This window comes from Ornithorhynchus anatinus, chromosome 21 (assembly GCF_004115215.2).
Source record: "Ornithorhynchus anatinus isolate Pmale09 chromosome 21, mOrnAna1.pri.v4, whole genome shotgun sequence".
In the NCBI taxonomy this organism is placed as follows: domain Eukaryota; kingdom Metazoa; phylum Chordata; class Mammalia; order Monotremata; family Ornithorhynchidae; genus Ornithorhynchus; species Ornithorhynchus anatinus.
In genome coordinates, this window is record NC_041748.1 from 20572355 (window position 1) to 20588270 (window position 15916).

Sequence of the window (15916 nt, forward strand, 5' to 3'; positions counted from 1 at the left end):
GGTGAATGTCCAGGGTTTCAAGGGGACAGGTCCCACAGGAAGGGAAACTAAGGAGGGCTTAGTCTGGGAGGAGATGTGATGTTCCAGGGACTTTAAGGGAGGGGAGAGTGGTTTAAGTTTGTTTTGGGCACGGTATGTGTCCATCTATTGCTATACCGTCCTCCCCGGAGCGCTTAGTACAGCACTCTGCGCACAGGAAGCGCTCATTAAATGCTACTGAACAATTAAATGAATAATAATAATTGTGGCATTTGTTAGGTGCTTACTATATGCCACACACTGCATTAAATCCTGAGGTGGATACCAGCAAATTGGGTTGGATACAGTCCCTGTCCCATACGGGGCTGGCGGTCTCAATCCCCATTTCCCAGATGAGGGAACTGAGGCCCAGAAAAGCGAAGTAACTCACCCGAGGTCACCCAGCAGACAAGTAAGTGGTGGAGCGGGGAACAGAATCCAAGACGTCTGACTCCCAGGCCTGGGGTCCAGCCAGTAGGCCACGCTGCTTCTCGTGAATGGACTGTCGGGTCTGAAGGTGGGGGCGGCAAGGCGTTCCAGGCCAGAGGCAGCTGGCTGGGGGTCGGGGTCAGTGGCCACAGAGACAGAGAGACAGAGAATGAGAGACAGTGAGAGAGGCTGCCGGTGGCTGGCCTGGATTCCCTGTCCTCTAATGCCCGGGGAACCCGCACCCAGTGCCCACGGTTTCGTTTGCCCTCCTGGAGAAGGGGAGGAGGAGGAGGGGGAAGAGGAGAAGGAGGAAAAGGAAGAGGAGGAGGAGGAAGAGGAAGGGAGGAGGGGCAGAAGGCTGGGCGGTGGGGAGCCCAGGGTGGTATTGTGGTATTTGCTAAGTACTTACTATGTGGCAGGCACTGTTCTAAGTGCTAGGGTAGATCCAAGGTAATCAGGTTGGACACAGTCCCTGTCCCAAATGGGGTTCCCAATCTTCATCCCCATTTTGCAGAGGAGGGAATTGAGGCCCAGAGAAGTGAAGGGACTTGGCCAAGGTCACCCAGCAGCAGCAAGTGGCAGAGCTGGGATTAGAACCCAGGTCCTTCTGCCTTCCGGGCCTGCGCTCTATCCACTAGGCGACGGGGAGGGTTCGGAGGGCGTGGGGGGCTGGGGTGGGTAGGGGTCCGGGGGTTGCAGGCGCTGGGGGGAAGGGAAAGGAAAAAGGAAAGGGAAAGGGGAGGGAGGAAGACGAGAAGGAGGAACTGAAGGAAGAAGAGGAGGAGGAGGAACGGGGAGGAGGGGAAGGGAGAGAAGGGGTGACAAAAAGAAGAGGAGGAGAAGAAAAAGGAGGAGGAGAAGGAGGGGGAGGCACAGAAGGAAGAGGAGGAGAAGAAGGAATGGAGGAGGAGGAAGAGGAGGAGGAAGGGGAGAAGGAAAAGAGGGAAGAGAGGGGGAGGTACAGAAGGAAGAGGAGGTGAAGGAGGAGAAGGAGAAGGACCAGAAGGAAAATGAAGAATGGCGGGGGGGAGGCGTGGAAGGAGAAGGACCAAAGGAAGAAGAGGAGGAGGAGGAGGAAGAAGAGGAGGAGGAGAAGGAGCAGAAGGAAGAAGAGGAGGAGGAGGAGGAGCAGAAGGAAGAAGAGGAGGAGGAAGAAGAAGAGAAGGAAGCAGAGGAGGAAGAGAAGGAGCAGAAGGAAGAGGAGGAGGAGAAGGAAGAAGAGGAAGAAGAGAAGGACCAAAAGGAAGAAGAGGAGGAGAAGGAGGAAGAGGAGGAAGAGAAGGAAGAAGAGGAGGAGGAGGACCAAAAGGAAGAATAAGATAAGGAGGAGGAAAAGAAGGAAGAAGAGGAGGGAGACGAGGAGAAGGACCAAAAGGAAGAATAGGAGGAGGAGGAAGAAGAGACGGAGGGGGAGGAGAGAGAAGGACCAGAAGGTGGAAGAAGAGGAGGAAGAGGAGGAGGAAGAGGGGGAGGAGGGCGCACGGTGAGCGCGGCCCGGTGGCCGCCTCCACGTGGCCCTCCGACTTGCCCCGCCCCGCCCCCGCCCACCGGCCCACGTGACGGGACTCCTGCCCGTGGCCGCCCCTCCCCCCCCCCCCCCCCCCGGCTCTGGGGCTTCTCAGTCTATCTATTTATTGTCAAGCCGCCTTCCTTGTTTTGCTGTGTCTATATGTACATAGCTAACTACCATTCTAATGATTTATATCGATGCTACTGATGCCCGTTTGCTTGTTTCGTTGTCTGTCTCCCCCCCCCCCCCGCCCCCCGCCTTCTACACCGTGAGCCCGGCGTGGGCGGGGATTCTCTCTCTCTCTCTCTCTCGCCGAACTGTACTTGGCGAGCGCTCAGTCCAGCGCCCCAATAACTATGAGTGAATGAAGGAATGGGGTTTGGTCTCCCTGGGGAATTCCCAGGGAGAGAGAGAGAGACAGGGTTACACCGGGCCCTCGGGACCCAGAAATCCACTGATTCAGCCGATGGTATTTATGGAGCGTTTACTGTGTGCAGAGCGCTGGACTAAGCGCTTGGAAAGTACAATTCGGCAACAGATAGAGATGGTCCATCTACCTGCCCGACAACGGGCTCACAGTCCCCCTCTCCCTTCCCATCCCCTCGGCACCGTACTCGTCCGCTCGACTGTATATATTTTCTTTACCCTATTTATTTTGCCAACGAGATGTACAGCGCCTCGATTCTATTTATTTGCTATTGTTTCAATGAGATGTTCCGCCCCTCGATTCTATTTATTGCCATCGTTCTCGTCCGTCCGTCTCCCCCGATGAGACCGTGAGCCCGTCAACGGGCAGGGACAGTATCTGTCACCGATTTGTCCATTCCAAGCGCTTAGTACGGTGCTCTGCACGTAGTAAGCGCTCAATAAATACTATTGAATGAATGAATAGAAGGGGGGAGACGGGCAACAAAGCAAGTTGACGGGCATCAATGGCATCGCTATAAATAAACAGAAGTATAGGTATATACCCGGCCCAGCATTAATAAAATAGAGTAATAAATATGTACAAATATACACAAATGCTGTGGGACGGGGAGGGAGCGGAGGGAGGGAGTCGGGGTGATGGGGAGGGGAGGAGGAGCGGAGAAAAAAGAGGGCTCAGTCTGGGAACGGCGGGACTGGGGAACACAACGATTTTCCTATTTGTTAAGCGCTTATTCCGTGCCTTACGCTGTACTAAGCGCTGGGTTAGATACAAGATCATCAGCGACAGCCTGTTGGATTGTCCCCTCCCAAGTGCTCTGCGCACAGTAAGCGCTCAATAACTACAACCGATTCCCCCTCCGGACTGCCAACTCGTTGTGGGCAGGGAACGTGCCTGCCAATTCTGTTATGTTCTTGTCTTGACCTCTCCCAAGCGTTTAGGACAGTGCTCTCCACACAGAAAGCGCTCAGTAAATACGATTGATCGATAGAAGCGGCGCGCTGTAGTGGACAGAGCCCGGGCACCAGAAGGCCGTGAGTTCTAACCCCGGCTCCTCCACTTGTCTGCTGGGTGGCCTTGGGCAAGTCACTTCACTTCTGCGGGCCTCAGTTACCTCATCTGGAAAATGGGGATGAAGACTGGGAGCCCCACGCTAGACTGGGACTGTGTCCAATTTGTATGACGACGGCATTTGTTAAGCACTTCCTATGCGCGAGGCACTGTGCTAAGCACCGGGGTGGATACAAGCAAATCAAGTTGGACACAGTCCCTGTCCCATGTGGGGCTCAGAGTCTCAATCCCCGTTTCACAGATGAGGGAACTGTGGCCCAGAGAAGTGAAGTGATTTGCCCGAGGTCACACAGCAGACAAGTGGCGGAGCGGGAAAGAGAACCCATAACTTCTGACCTCCAGGCCCAGGCTCTGTCCACTATGCCATGCTGCTTCTCTGTCCACCCCAGCGCTTAGTACAGTGCCTAGCGCATAGGAAGTGCTTAAATACCCCAGTTATAATAATAAGAGAAGAATACCGCTGCCTGGGCGGTACACTTTTGAACAGTCAACGGCCAGCGGGCTCCCAGTGGTCCGAGACGCCAACAGTGGAGGCTACCGGGCTCTCCCACCGCCTCCACCCCAACTTCAGCCGCACCCCTCAGGACCAACGTCCACCTCGCCAGGCTCACAGCTTAACCGGGAAGGAGCCCGGGGAGTCTTATCCGTATTCTACAGATGTGGAAACTGAGGCACGGGGAAGTTCAGTGACTTGCCCGAGGTCACACAGCAGGACAACGGCAGAGATGGGGCCAGAACCTAGGTTCTCTGATTGCCGAGCCTGTGCTCTTTCCCCTTTGCCATCTAATGATAACGATAATAATAAATAATTATAATAAGCTCCATGTGGGCAGGGAACATGTCTAACAGTAATAATGATGATGGCATTTGTTAAGCGCTTACTATGTGCCAGGCACTGTACTAAGCGCTGGGGCGGATACAAGCGCATCGAGTTGGACACGGTCCCTGTCCCATGTGGGGCTCACAGTCTCAATCCCCCTTTTACAGATGAGGGAACTGAGGCCTAAAGATGTGAAGTGACTCGTCCAAGGTCACACAGCAGACAAACGGCAGAGCCAGGATTAGAACCCATACCAATACTACTGTATTTTACTCTCCCAAGTTGACTCATACTGTGAGCCCGATGCGGGACAGGGACCGTGTTTGGACCCGATTAACCTGTATCTATGCCAGTGCTTAGAACAGTTCTTCCACACCGGAAGCGCTTAAAAAGTGTTTCACGCAGTGCTATGCACACAGTAAGCGCTTCATGTATCCCGCTCACTGAAGAGTAATAATAATTGTGGTGTTTGTTCAAGGCTTATCCTGTGCCAAGCTCTGTACTAAACGTTGGGGTAGACACAAGATTGTCAGGTTGGACACAGGCCCCGTCCCTCAAGTAGGAGGGACAACTGTTACTGGACCCCCGTTTTAAGGGCGAGGAAACTGAGGCCCAGAGAAGTTAAGGGGCTTACCCAGGGGTCACACAGCAGGCCAGGTGATAGGGAGGGTTCTCGGGAGTGCGAATGCCAAAGTCATTGAAACATCAGGATGGAGTCATCGGATCTTTTCCAGCGGACCTTCCTTTTGCTCTTCTAGAATCAGAAGTAAACACCATTTATCTCCCCAAATAAGACTTTCTCTAGCCCCCCTGGGGTTTGAATCGATTTCACCAGTTCTCGGCGAACCCGGCAGCCCTACCCAGTCATTCCTAGCAGAGGTTTCTTTTTGTCTAGTGGAGCGGATGGCAGATACGTCATTATTATTAGCATATTTGTATGTTCGGCACACAAAGCGTAGTCAGTGTAATTGCTTTGCAAGCAGGAGGTGTATTTTGGCTTCTCAGCCATTACACAGACTCTCACAGAGAGCTTTATCTCAAAAAGAATGAAAATGAAGGGATGGCATCTTGGTTCCATTTTTCACTGGTCTCCCCTCTCCAGGCCCTACTTCACACTGCGTTCCAGATCATTTTTCTCAAGCCTCGTTCCGCAAATATCTCCCAACTGCAGTGGTGACCCAGTCTTCTCTCCATCCAGCACAAACTCTGGCTGTCCGGCACCCCTTATCTATCCACTCTCTTCTCCCATTACACCCCAGCTCACCCTCTTCAAAGCCCTTCGGAAATCCCACCCACTCTGTGGGTTTTCTCCGAGGGCAAGAGACGGTGACTTTTAATCCTGCCGTACTCTCCCAAGCATCCAGGGCAGTGCTCTGCTCACAGGAGACTGTAAGTTCCTTGAGGGTAATTTCATGTCTACTCTTTCTACTGCACTCTCCTAAGCGATCGGTACAGTGCTCTGCACACGGGAAGCGCTCGATAAATAGCATTGATTGGTGTTTACTGAGGGCGGGTTGGGCACGTAGCCTTCAGGGAGCTTACGCTCCAATCGGAAAGACAGCGAGAGGCTTTAATTAAAGACAGCGCAGGTTGGATAAGCAACGTGCCTGCTATCTGATGGTGGGCAAATCGCTTCACTTCTCTGTGCCTCAGTTACCTCGTCTGTAAAACGGGGATGAAGACTGTGAACCTTCTGTGGGACTGTGTCCAATCTGATTAATTTCTATCTATCCCAGTGCTTAGTACAGTGCCCGGCGTATAGTAAGCCCTTAACAAATACCGTCTAAAAAAAAACGCTGCTAGGAATACTAAATGCTCAGAAGCCTCGGAAACTCTATCAGGTACCAAGCAGGAATACTGGTTTCGCCGGGAGACTCCTGACCAAGGAGCAATAAAACATGAAGCAATAACCATATATAAGAAAAAAAATCTATCTACTCAATTATCACATCGCTCGCTGAAGCTCAGTGAGAAGCCACGTGGCCTACGGAGAGATTCCGGGGCCGGGAGTCAGAGGACTTGAGTTCTCATCCCGACTCGGCCACCTGCCCGCCGTGTGACCTTGGGCCAGTCACTTCGCTTCTCAATACCTCAGCTTCCTCAGCTGTAAAGTGGGATTAAATACCTGTTCTCTCTCTCTGCCCCTCAGACCCGGACCGTGCCCAGTAACCTAATTATCTCATAATCTACTCCAGCGTTTAGCCCAGTGCTTGGGCACCTAGTGAGCGCTTAACAAATACCTCCAATTGTTATGATTATTATTAGATTTACTTCCTCTGAGCCAAAGCAGAGGGGACAACAGCAGCAAGTTGGATTCCTTCATTCAATCGTATTGATTGAGCGCTTACCGTGTGCAGAACGCTGTACTAGGTGCTTGGGAGAGGACAATACACCAGTAAACGGTTACATTCCCTGCCCACAACGAGGTCACAGTCTAGAGTTGGGGAGACGGACATGAATACAAATAAATAAAATGACAGCTACGTACATAAGTGCTTTGGGGTTGGGAAGGGAGCAAGTCAGAGCGACGCACAAGGGAGAGGGAGAAAAGGAAAAAAGGGCTTAGTCAGGGAAGGCCTCTTGGAGGAGATGTGGCTTCTATAAGGTTTTGAAGCGGGGGAGAGCGGTTAACTGTCGGATTAGAGGAGGGAAGGCATTCCAGGCCAGAGGCAGAACGTGGGCATGGAGTTGCAAGCGAGACAGGCTAGACGGAGGCCCAGTGAGAAGGTTAGCACTAGAGAAGCCAAGTGTGTGGGCCGGGTTGTAGAAGGAGCCCGGGGTGGGCAAGGATTGTCTCTCTTTATTGCTGAATTGTACTTTCCAAGCACTCACTACAGTACTCGGCACACAGTAAGCATTCGATAAATACGATGGAATGAATGAATGAAAGGAGAGAAGCGAGGTGACATAGGAGGGGGTAAGGTAATGGAGAGCTTTAAAGCCGATGGCGAGGGGGTTTTGGTAGATACAGAGGTGGATGGGCAACCACTGGCGGTTCCTGAGGTGCGGGGTGACGGGTCCTGAACATTTTTGTGGAAAAAAAAATTGTAGTTGTAGAAGCTTTGCTCTTCTGCAACTTCCATTAATAATAATAATAGTATTTGTTAAGCGCTTCCTATGTGCCAAGCACTAATGTGAGGTCACTAGGGAAATGGGTGGAGACGGAGAAGCAGCATGGCCTACTGGATAGAGTAAGGACCCGTAAGTCAGGACCTGCGTTCTCATCCCGACTGTGCCACTTGTCTGCTGAGTGGCCGTGGGCAAGTCACTTCACTTCTCCGTGGCTGTGTCCGTCTGGCCCTCTAGCCTGTAGACTCATTGTGAGAGGGAATGTCTGTTTATCATTGTTTTCCACACTCCCAAGCACTTAGTAGAGTGCCTTGCACACAGTAAGTGACCAATAAATACGCTCCCAAGAATGAATGCAGTTTCTCTGAAACCTCATTTAACAGTTCTGTCTTTCTCTGGGCTTGGCCTGCCCCTCCGTCCTGGGAAGAGGGACGGCTGGGCTTCGGCCGCTTTGGGCTGTCGGATGAATTACAGAGAAAGAAAGGACAAAGCTCAGCTCTGACCTTTTCAATATTCAGTCTGGCAGACTCCCCCACATCCCGATCCCGGCCCCCGGGGATGCCGGCCCTCCTCCGTTATTGATTATAATAACTGTGGTACTTGTTACGCGTTTACCGTGTGCCAATCGCTGAGGTGGATAGAAGCAAATCGGGTTGGACACAGCCCCTGCCCCACGTGGGGCTCGTAGTCTCCATCCCCATTTTCCAGATGAAGGAACTGAGGCCCAGAGAAGTGAAACGACTGTCCAAGGTCACATGGCAGACAAGCGGCAGAGCCGGGATTAGAACCTATGACCTTCTGACTCCCAGGTCCGGACCCTAGCCACCAAAAGAGTGACCATCTTATCAGTGCTTGAGCGGGGATGAACGGGGACAGGGAAATAGCAGGGGAAAATCAAGAAACTTCCCCTCTGGACCTGTTATGGATGAAAAGTCCATTTTAGCTGCTGACATCTTGTGGTTTTAAATAACAATAATAAAAGCAATAATAATAATAATAATGGTACTTGTTAAATGCTGGGGTAGAGACAGGTTAATCAGGTTGGATTAAAGGAACCGGACCGTAGTAAAGTGGTATTTGTTAAGCACTCACTATGTGCCAGGCACTGTATTAAAGGCTGGGGTGGACACAAGCAAATCAGGTTGGACACAGTCCCTGTCCCACATGGGGCGTATAATCTTCATCCCCATTTTAGAGATGAGGGAACTGTGGCGTAGAGAAATGAAGCGACTTACTCAACGTCACACAGCAGACACGTGAAAGAGCCAGGATTAGATGAGTTACTTCCGCCTACCACCTCCACTGCTCAGCCTAAAGGCAGGCTACCTCCTCGAATCATATTATCTGCTCTCTGCCTTTTCCGCGCTATTGCTCCCCTGTAATGCTGTGGATAATCGAGAGGTGGACGGGTTTCCCAAGTCCCAGTTTGAGGCTCCATCCGCCAGCAGAGCTCAGAGTGGAAAGAGCCTGGGCGGAAAAGGATCTGAATTCTAATCCCAGCTTTACTACTTGCCGGCCGGGTGACCACTTGGTCACTTCACTTCCCGGGCCTTCAGTTTCCCCATTTGTAAAATGGGGATTCAATGTCCGTCTTCCCACCCGTTCATTCATTCATTCAGTTGTATTTACTGAGCACTTACTCTCTGCAAAGCACCGCATTGGGAGACGACAAGAGAACGACAGAGAGACACATTCCCCGCCCTCGACGAGCTCACAGACTAGAAGGACGAGGAGCCTCACGTTAGTCATGGACCATGGCCGACTCGATTATCCTGTATTTAGCCCGGGACTCCTTGCACAGAGCTTGGCACGAGTAAGTGTTTCACAAATGTTGGAATGAATTCTTATCCTAGCTTTCATCCGATTTATTGAGCCATTTTCCAAGATCATGCCAGTTTTTGAAGGGAGCTCCTAACTCTGGATAGTGATAGTTATTGAGCGCTTACTACGTGCAGAGCACTCTACCGAGCACTTGGGAGAGCGCGATCCAACACCGTTAGCGGAGACCTTCCCTGCCCACAATGAACTTAGAGTCTAGAGGGGGAGGTAGACATTAATATAAATAATTTATAAAATATAATTTCAAGATATGTACGTAAGTGCTGTGGAGTTGAGGATGGGGCGGATATCAAGGATCCAAAGTTCACAGATCCAAGCGCAAGATCTGCTCTGCTTGGAGAGTCTTGTAGGTTTCAACATGGCTTAGTGGATAGAGTCCAGGCCTGCGAGTAAGAAGAACCTGGGTTCTTCTCTCCTCCTAAAACCCAGCCCACACACTTCGCTCCTCTACCACTAACCTCCTCACTGCGCCTCCATCGGACCTATCGCGCCGCCGAGCCCTAGTCCACGTCTTGCATCTGGCCCGGAACGCCCTCCCGCCTCAATTCCGACAGATAATGAGTCTCCGCCCGCCCGGCTTCAAAGCCTTATTGAAGGCCCAATTCCTCCAGGAGGCCTTCCCAGACTAAGCCCCCTTCCCTCATCTCCCGCTCTCTTCTGCGTCGCCCCGACTGGCTCCCTTTGCTCTTCCCCCTCACCCTCAGTCCCACGCCATTTATGGCCACATCTGTCATTTATTTATTGCTGCTAATGTCTGCCTCCCCGCCTCTAGACTGTAAGCTCAGTGTGGGCAGGGAATGTGCCTGCTTATTGTTCTATTGTCCTCTCCCAGGCGCTTAGTACAGCGCTCTGCACACAGTAAGTGTTCAATAAATACGACAGAATGAATGCATTCTAATCCCGGTTCCGCCGGTCGTCTGCTGGGAGACGCTGGGCAAGTCACCTAACTTCTCTGTGCCCCAGTTACCTCATCTGTCAAATGGGGATGAAAACCGTGAGCCCCGCGTGACTTGTATCAGATTAGTTTGTATCCACCCCAGTGTTCACTACAGTGCCTGGCACATACGAAGCATTTGATAAATAGCAATAAAAAATAATAATTAAAAGCTTACTTGGTCCTAAGTGCTGGGATGTAGACAGAGTAATCACATCAAACGCAGTAATAATCACATCTCCAACTCGGGTGCAATTCTCTGTTCTTAGTGCCTGGGAAATAATAATAATAATAATAATAATTGTGGTAATTATTAAGTGCTTACCACGTGCGAGGTCTTGTATTAAAGGATAAAGTAGATACATGATACACGTCTTAATCCGGAATGAACAACTTGTATCTTATCCAGCATTTAGAACTGTGCTTGACACATAGTAAATGTGTGCAAATACCACAATAATAATAATAATGATGATAATAATAATACCACAGTGACATGTTCCTTGTTCAAAAGGGAACAAGGAAGTTATATTTTCACAGGGAAGACAGGCATAAAAGTATTTTCAAATAGAGTAATAATAATGATAATAATAATCACAGAGTGACATGTTCCTTGCTCAGAAGGGAAGAAGAAGGTTATATTTTCACAGGGAAGCCGGGTAAAAAATTATTTTCAAATAGAGTTATCATAATAATTATGGTAGTCATAATTACCCTGTGCATGGTATGCTTACCCTGTGCATACCATATGCATGTGTCTCTACCACTGTACTAAGCGCTGCGGTAGACACGAGATAATCATGCCAAAGTCCCCCTCCCGCACGGGCTCGCAGTCTAAGAGGGAGGGAGAAAAGGTATTTTATCCCAATTTTACAGACGAGGAAACAGAGGCCAAGAGAAGTGAGGTGATTGGCCCAAAGTCACGAGGCAGGCAAGTAGCGGAGCCGGGTTTAGAACCCAGGTCCTTCTGACTTTCCAGGCCTGTGCCTTTTCCATGAGGCCGTGCCGCTTCTCGGAGTAAGTGCTTGAAAGGACGCTTGACTAGCAGAGAGTGCTCAGAATGGGTAATGACTGTATAAATGCTTGACACTCTGGAATGCTAACTAGTTACATGACCCTCCAAGCACAACACACCACCACTCTCCCCGCTTCGCAAGCCTTTTGCAATCTTTCATTCATTCATTCCTATTTATTGAACACTTACTGGGTGCAAAGCACTGTACTAAGCGCTTGGGAGAGGACAATACGACAAACAGAAACAATCCCTGCCCGTAACGAGCTCACAAGAGGCCTTCCGCAACTAAGCCTTCAATTCCCCCGCACCCTCCCGCATTTTTTAATGGCATTTGTTGAGCGCTTCCTACGTGTCAGACATTGTACTGGGGTAGACGCGTGTCAATCGGACGGGACACAGTCCGTGTCCCACGGTCTTAATCCCCATCAGATGAGGTGACTGAGGCCCAGAGCAATGAAGCGACTTACCCGAGGTCCACAACAGGCAAGTGGCGGAGCCGGGATTAGAACTCAGGTCCTTCTCAATCCCAGGCCCGGGCTTTACCCACTAGGCCACCCCGCTTGTCCCTAGGTCACGCGATTTCTCTGCATTGCTCTTGCACTTGGATCTGTTCCCTTTAAGGATTTTGATCTTCATCCCACCCTCTGCCCACAGCAGTTACGTCTATATCTGTGATTTATTTTAACGTTGTCTCAGCCCTCTAGGCTGTACGCTCCTTTTGGGCAGGGAATGTTTCTACCTAATCTGTTGTATTATTCTCTCCCAAGCGCTTAGTCCAGGGTTCCGCACTCAATAAATACAACTGATTGATCGATTACCTATTCCGTTGTACTATACTCTCTCAAGTGTATAGTAGAGCGCTGTGCATACAGTAATAATAATAATAATGTTGGTATTTGTTAAGCGCTTACTATGTGCAGAGCACTGTTCTAAGCGCTGGGGTAGATACAAGGGAATCAGGTTGTCCCACGTGGGGTTCACAGTCTTAATCCCCATTTTACAGATGAGGTAACTGAGGCAAAGAGAAGCAAAGTGACTCGCCCAAAGTCACACAGCTGACAAGTGGCGAATCCGGAATTAGAACCCACGATCTCTGACTCCCAAGCCCGGGCTCTTTCCACAGATTGATTGACTGGGGATTGCAAGTGGGTTTGTAGGTCTTGGGGTGCTTGGAATCAATCTGGGAAGGCTTGTCGGAGGAGGTGGACTTTCAGGAAGGCATCGAATGTGGGGAGAGAGGGAGTTCAAGGCAGGGGAAAGACTGTGAGCCGGAGGACCATGTTGAAAGAGGCAAAAATAAAGACACAGCGAGGCCCAGTGGATAGAGCCTGGGAGTCAGAAGGCCCTGGGTTCTATTCCTGTCTCCTCCACTTGTCCGCTGGGTGACCTTGGGCAAGTCACAACTCCTCTGGGCCTCAGTTCCCTCATCTAAAAAATGGGGATTAAGATTGTGAGCCCCATATGGGACAGGGACTGTGTCCAACCCGATAAGCTTGGATCTACCCAGCACTTAGTACCAGTGTCTGGCACAGAGTAAGCGCCTAACAAATACCATAAAAAAAACCAAACAGCTAGAAGGTTAGACAGAACTCTCATTCCAAGAGGGAGGGGAAGCAGGTATTTTGGCCCAGTTTTACAGAGGTGCAAACTGAAGTCCGGAGAAGTTCAGTGACTTTCCCACGGTCACAAAGCCAGCGGGAGGGGGGAGGAGTCGGGACCCAGAACCCCGGTCTCCTGACTCCCGGCTCTGGCTGAACCACACTGCTCCCTGATCAAACTGACACTGACTCCCACCCTCACTCATTCTGAGGAAAAAGTGAGACACAAAAAAATGGGACAGGGAGCTGGAAAACACATTTTTAGGTTTTCTATTTTAGGACATTAGGAAACATCCATCCCCTTCCCCTCCCTGTTTCCTTCCCCTGCAACTGCTGTTTCACCCCTCCTCCTCATCCTTTTCCTCCTGGTCCTCCTCCTCCCTTCCTTCTGCTCCTTGTTCTTCCCCCCTCCTCCTCCTGTTCCTCTACTCCGCCTCTCCTTCCCCTCCTCCCTCCCTTCTCCTCCTCTTTTTAAAAATGGTATCTGTTAAGTACTTATTATGTGCCAGGGACTGTACTGAGTGTTGGGGTATAAACAACTTAGCAAGGTTGGACACGATCCATGTCCCACAAGGGCCTCACCGTCTTTATCGCTATATGGGAAGCAGCGTGGCTTAATGGACAGAGCCCGGGCCTAGTGGTCAGAAGGACCCGGGTTCTAATCCCGACTCTGTCACTTCTCTGCTGTGGAACCTCGGGCTGTGTGACCTCACTTCACTTCTCTGGGCCTCCGTTCCCTCGTCTGTAAAATGGGGATTAAGACTGGGAGCCCCATGCGGGACAAGGACTGTGTCCAATCTGATTATCTTGGATCTACCCCAATGTTTAGAACAGCGCTTGACACACTGTCTCATGCTATTGAGTCATCTCCGACCCATAGCGACATACAGCGTGGCTCAGTGGAAAGAGCATGGGCTTTGGAGTCAGGGCTCATGAGTTCGAATCCCAGCTCTGCCACTTGTTGGCTGTGTGACTGTGGGCAAGTCACTTAACTTCTCTGTGCCTCAGTTCCCTCATCTGTAAAATGGGGATTAAGACTGTGAGCCCCACGTGGGACAACCTGATTCCCCTATGTCTACCCCAGCGCTTAGAACAGTGCTCGGCACATAGTAAGCGCTTAACAAATATCAACATTATTATTATTATTATTATTATTATTATTATTTGCTGTAGTTTTAATGAGCTGTTTTTCCCCTTGATTCTATTTATTGCCATTGTTCTCGTCTGTCCGTCTCCCCCGATTAGACTGTAAGCCCCTCAAAGGGCAAGGACTGTCTCTATCTGTTACCGATTTGTACATTCCAAGCGCTTAGTACAGTGCTCTGCCCATAGTAAGTGCTCAATAAATACTATTGAATGAATCTCTCCCAGAACATCCCACCTTCATCTGTAATCATCCTGGTAGTGGATCCAGAGGGTTCTCTTGGTAAAAATCCAGAAGTGGTTTACCACGGCCTCCTTCCGCGCAGTCAACCTGAGTCTCCGCCCTCATAGTAAGTGATTAACAAATATTATGAAAAGAAAAATTACAGATAAGGGACTTGGGGACCCTCCAGACTGTAAGGCCCCTCTCTAGACTGTCAACCCGGCGTGGGCAGGGGTTGTCTCTCTTTATTGTCTAATTGTCCTTTCCAAGTTCTTAGTGCAGTGCTCTTCACACGGTAAGCGCCCAATAAATACAGTTGAATGAATGAGTGAGAGTGAAATGACTTCACCGATGTCACAGAGTAGACAAGTGGCAGAGCCAGGATTAGAACCCAGCTCTTTTGGACCTCCAGGCCCGGGCTTTATGCCCTAGGTCGTGCTGGTCCCTGTCCTTGGTTTTTCCACCCCTCTTCCCCTTCTCCTCCTTCCCTGTTCTTTCTCCCCTTCTCCTCCTCCTCTTTTTTTTTTGCTAGGAAAAAAGCCCCATGGCTAATGGATAGAGGGTGGGCCGGAGAGTCAAGAAGGACCTGGGTTCTAATTCTGACCCCGCCACGTGTCTGCTGGGTGACCTTGGGCAAGTCACTTCACTTCTCTGGGCCTCAGCCACCTCATCTGTAAAATGGGGATTAAGACATGGGAGCTCCAGGTGTCCAAGTGTGTCCAACCTGATTTGTTTGTGTTCACTCCAGAGCTTAGAACAGTGCTTGTCACGTAGTGAGTGCTTAACAAATACCATTAAAAAAAAGATTAAACACGCTAATATTAGTGGCATTTGTTAAGCCCTGACTATGTGGTATAGTGTTCAGGTCAATAAAAGATCACCCCCGGTCCCACGCCAGGCTCCCAGTCCAAGGGGATGAGAAGGATCTGGGTTCTAATCCCGGCTCTGCACCTTGTCTGCTGTGTGAGCTTGGGCAAGATGCTCTACTTCTCTGGGCCTCAGTTCCCTTATCTGTAAAATGAGGATTGAGACAGTGAGTCCCACACGGGACAGGGACTGTGTCCAACCCAATTTGTTTATATCCATCCCAGCGCTTAGTACAGTGCCTGTCACATAGTAAGTGCTTAATACCAATATTATATAATAACAATAATAAAATGGAGATTAAGACTGTGAGCCCTCTGGGGGAGAGGGACTTTGTCCAACCTGATTAGCATGTAGTTACCTCAATGTTTTAAAAATACAAAAAAAAAAAGTAGCAGAGCTGGAAAAAGAACCCAGGTTCTCTGACTCCCAGGCCTGTGCTTTATTCACTAGGCCACATTGCTTTCCTTTCCTCTCCTCTACCTCTCCGTTCCCCCTTTCTCCTCTTCCTTCTCTCCTCCTTCTCCCTCATTCATCCATTCATCCAATTGCATTTATCGAGAGCGTACCGAGGGCAGAACACTGTACTAAGTGCTAGGGAGAGTACAATACATCAATAAACAGTCACATTTCCTGCCTACAACAGGCTTAGTGTCTAGAGTAAGGGAGAGAGACATCACTACAAAAAAATAAAATTACAGATTCCCCCCACCACAACTCTCTGTCCATATAGATTCGTAACCTCTTTGGATCAGTTTCCTCATCTGTACAATGGGGATAAGATACCTACTCTTCCTCCCTCTTAGGCTGTGAGGAAGAAAGGGCGAGGGAGAGAGCAGGCAATATGGGAAGCCCTGGCTTGCCGTATCGGTAAAAATGATCTTGAACTTTCAAGCAGCCGTGGAGAAGATAGCCCTCTCCGCTCCACCCCCCACCTCAAGGATTTTATTTAACAT

At 50.1% G+C, this 15916-nt stretch overlaps 1 long non-coding RNA gene across 1 annotated transcript in view; it reads right to left on the reverse strand.

The window, feature by feature from the left end:
• Nucleotides 1-440: 440 nt before the first annotated feature.
• LOC103168519 overlaps nt 441-15916 on the reverse strand; it is a 51001-nt gene continuing 35525 nt past the window's right edge. The window contains exons 7-9 of the long non-coding RNA XR_003754200.1: nt 10296-10389; nt 4910-5029; nt 441-573 (exon numbers count right to left, since the gene is read on the reverse strand). This is a non-coding gene — a long non-coding RNA (uncharacterized LOC103168519). The remainder of the gene's footprint in view (nt 574-4909; nt 5030-10295; nt 10390-15916) is intronic.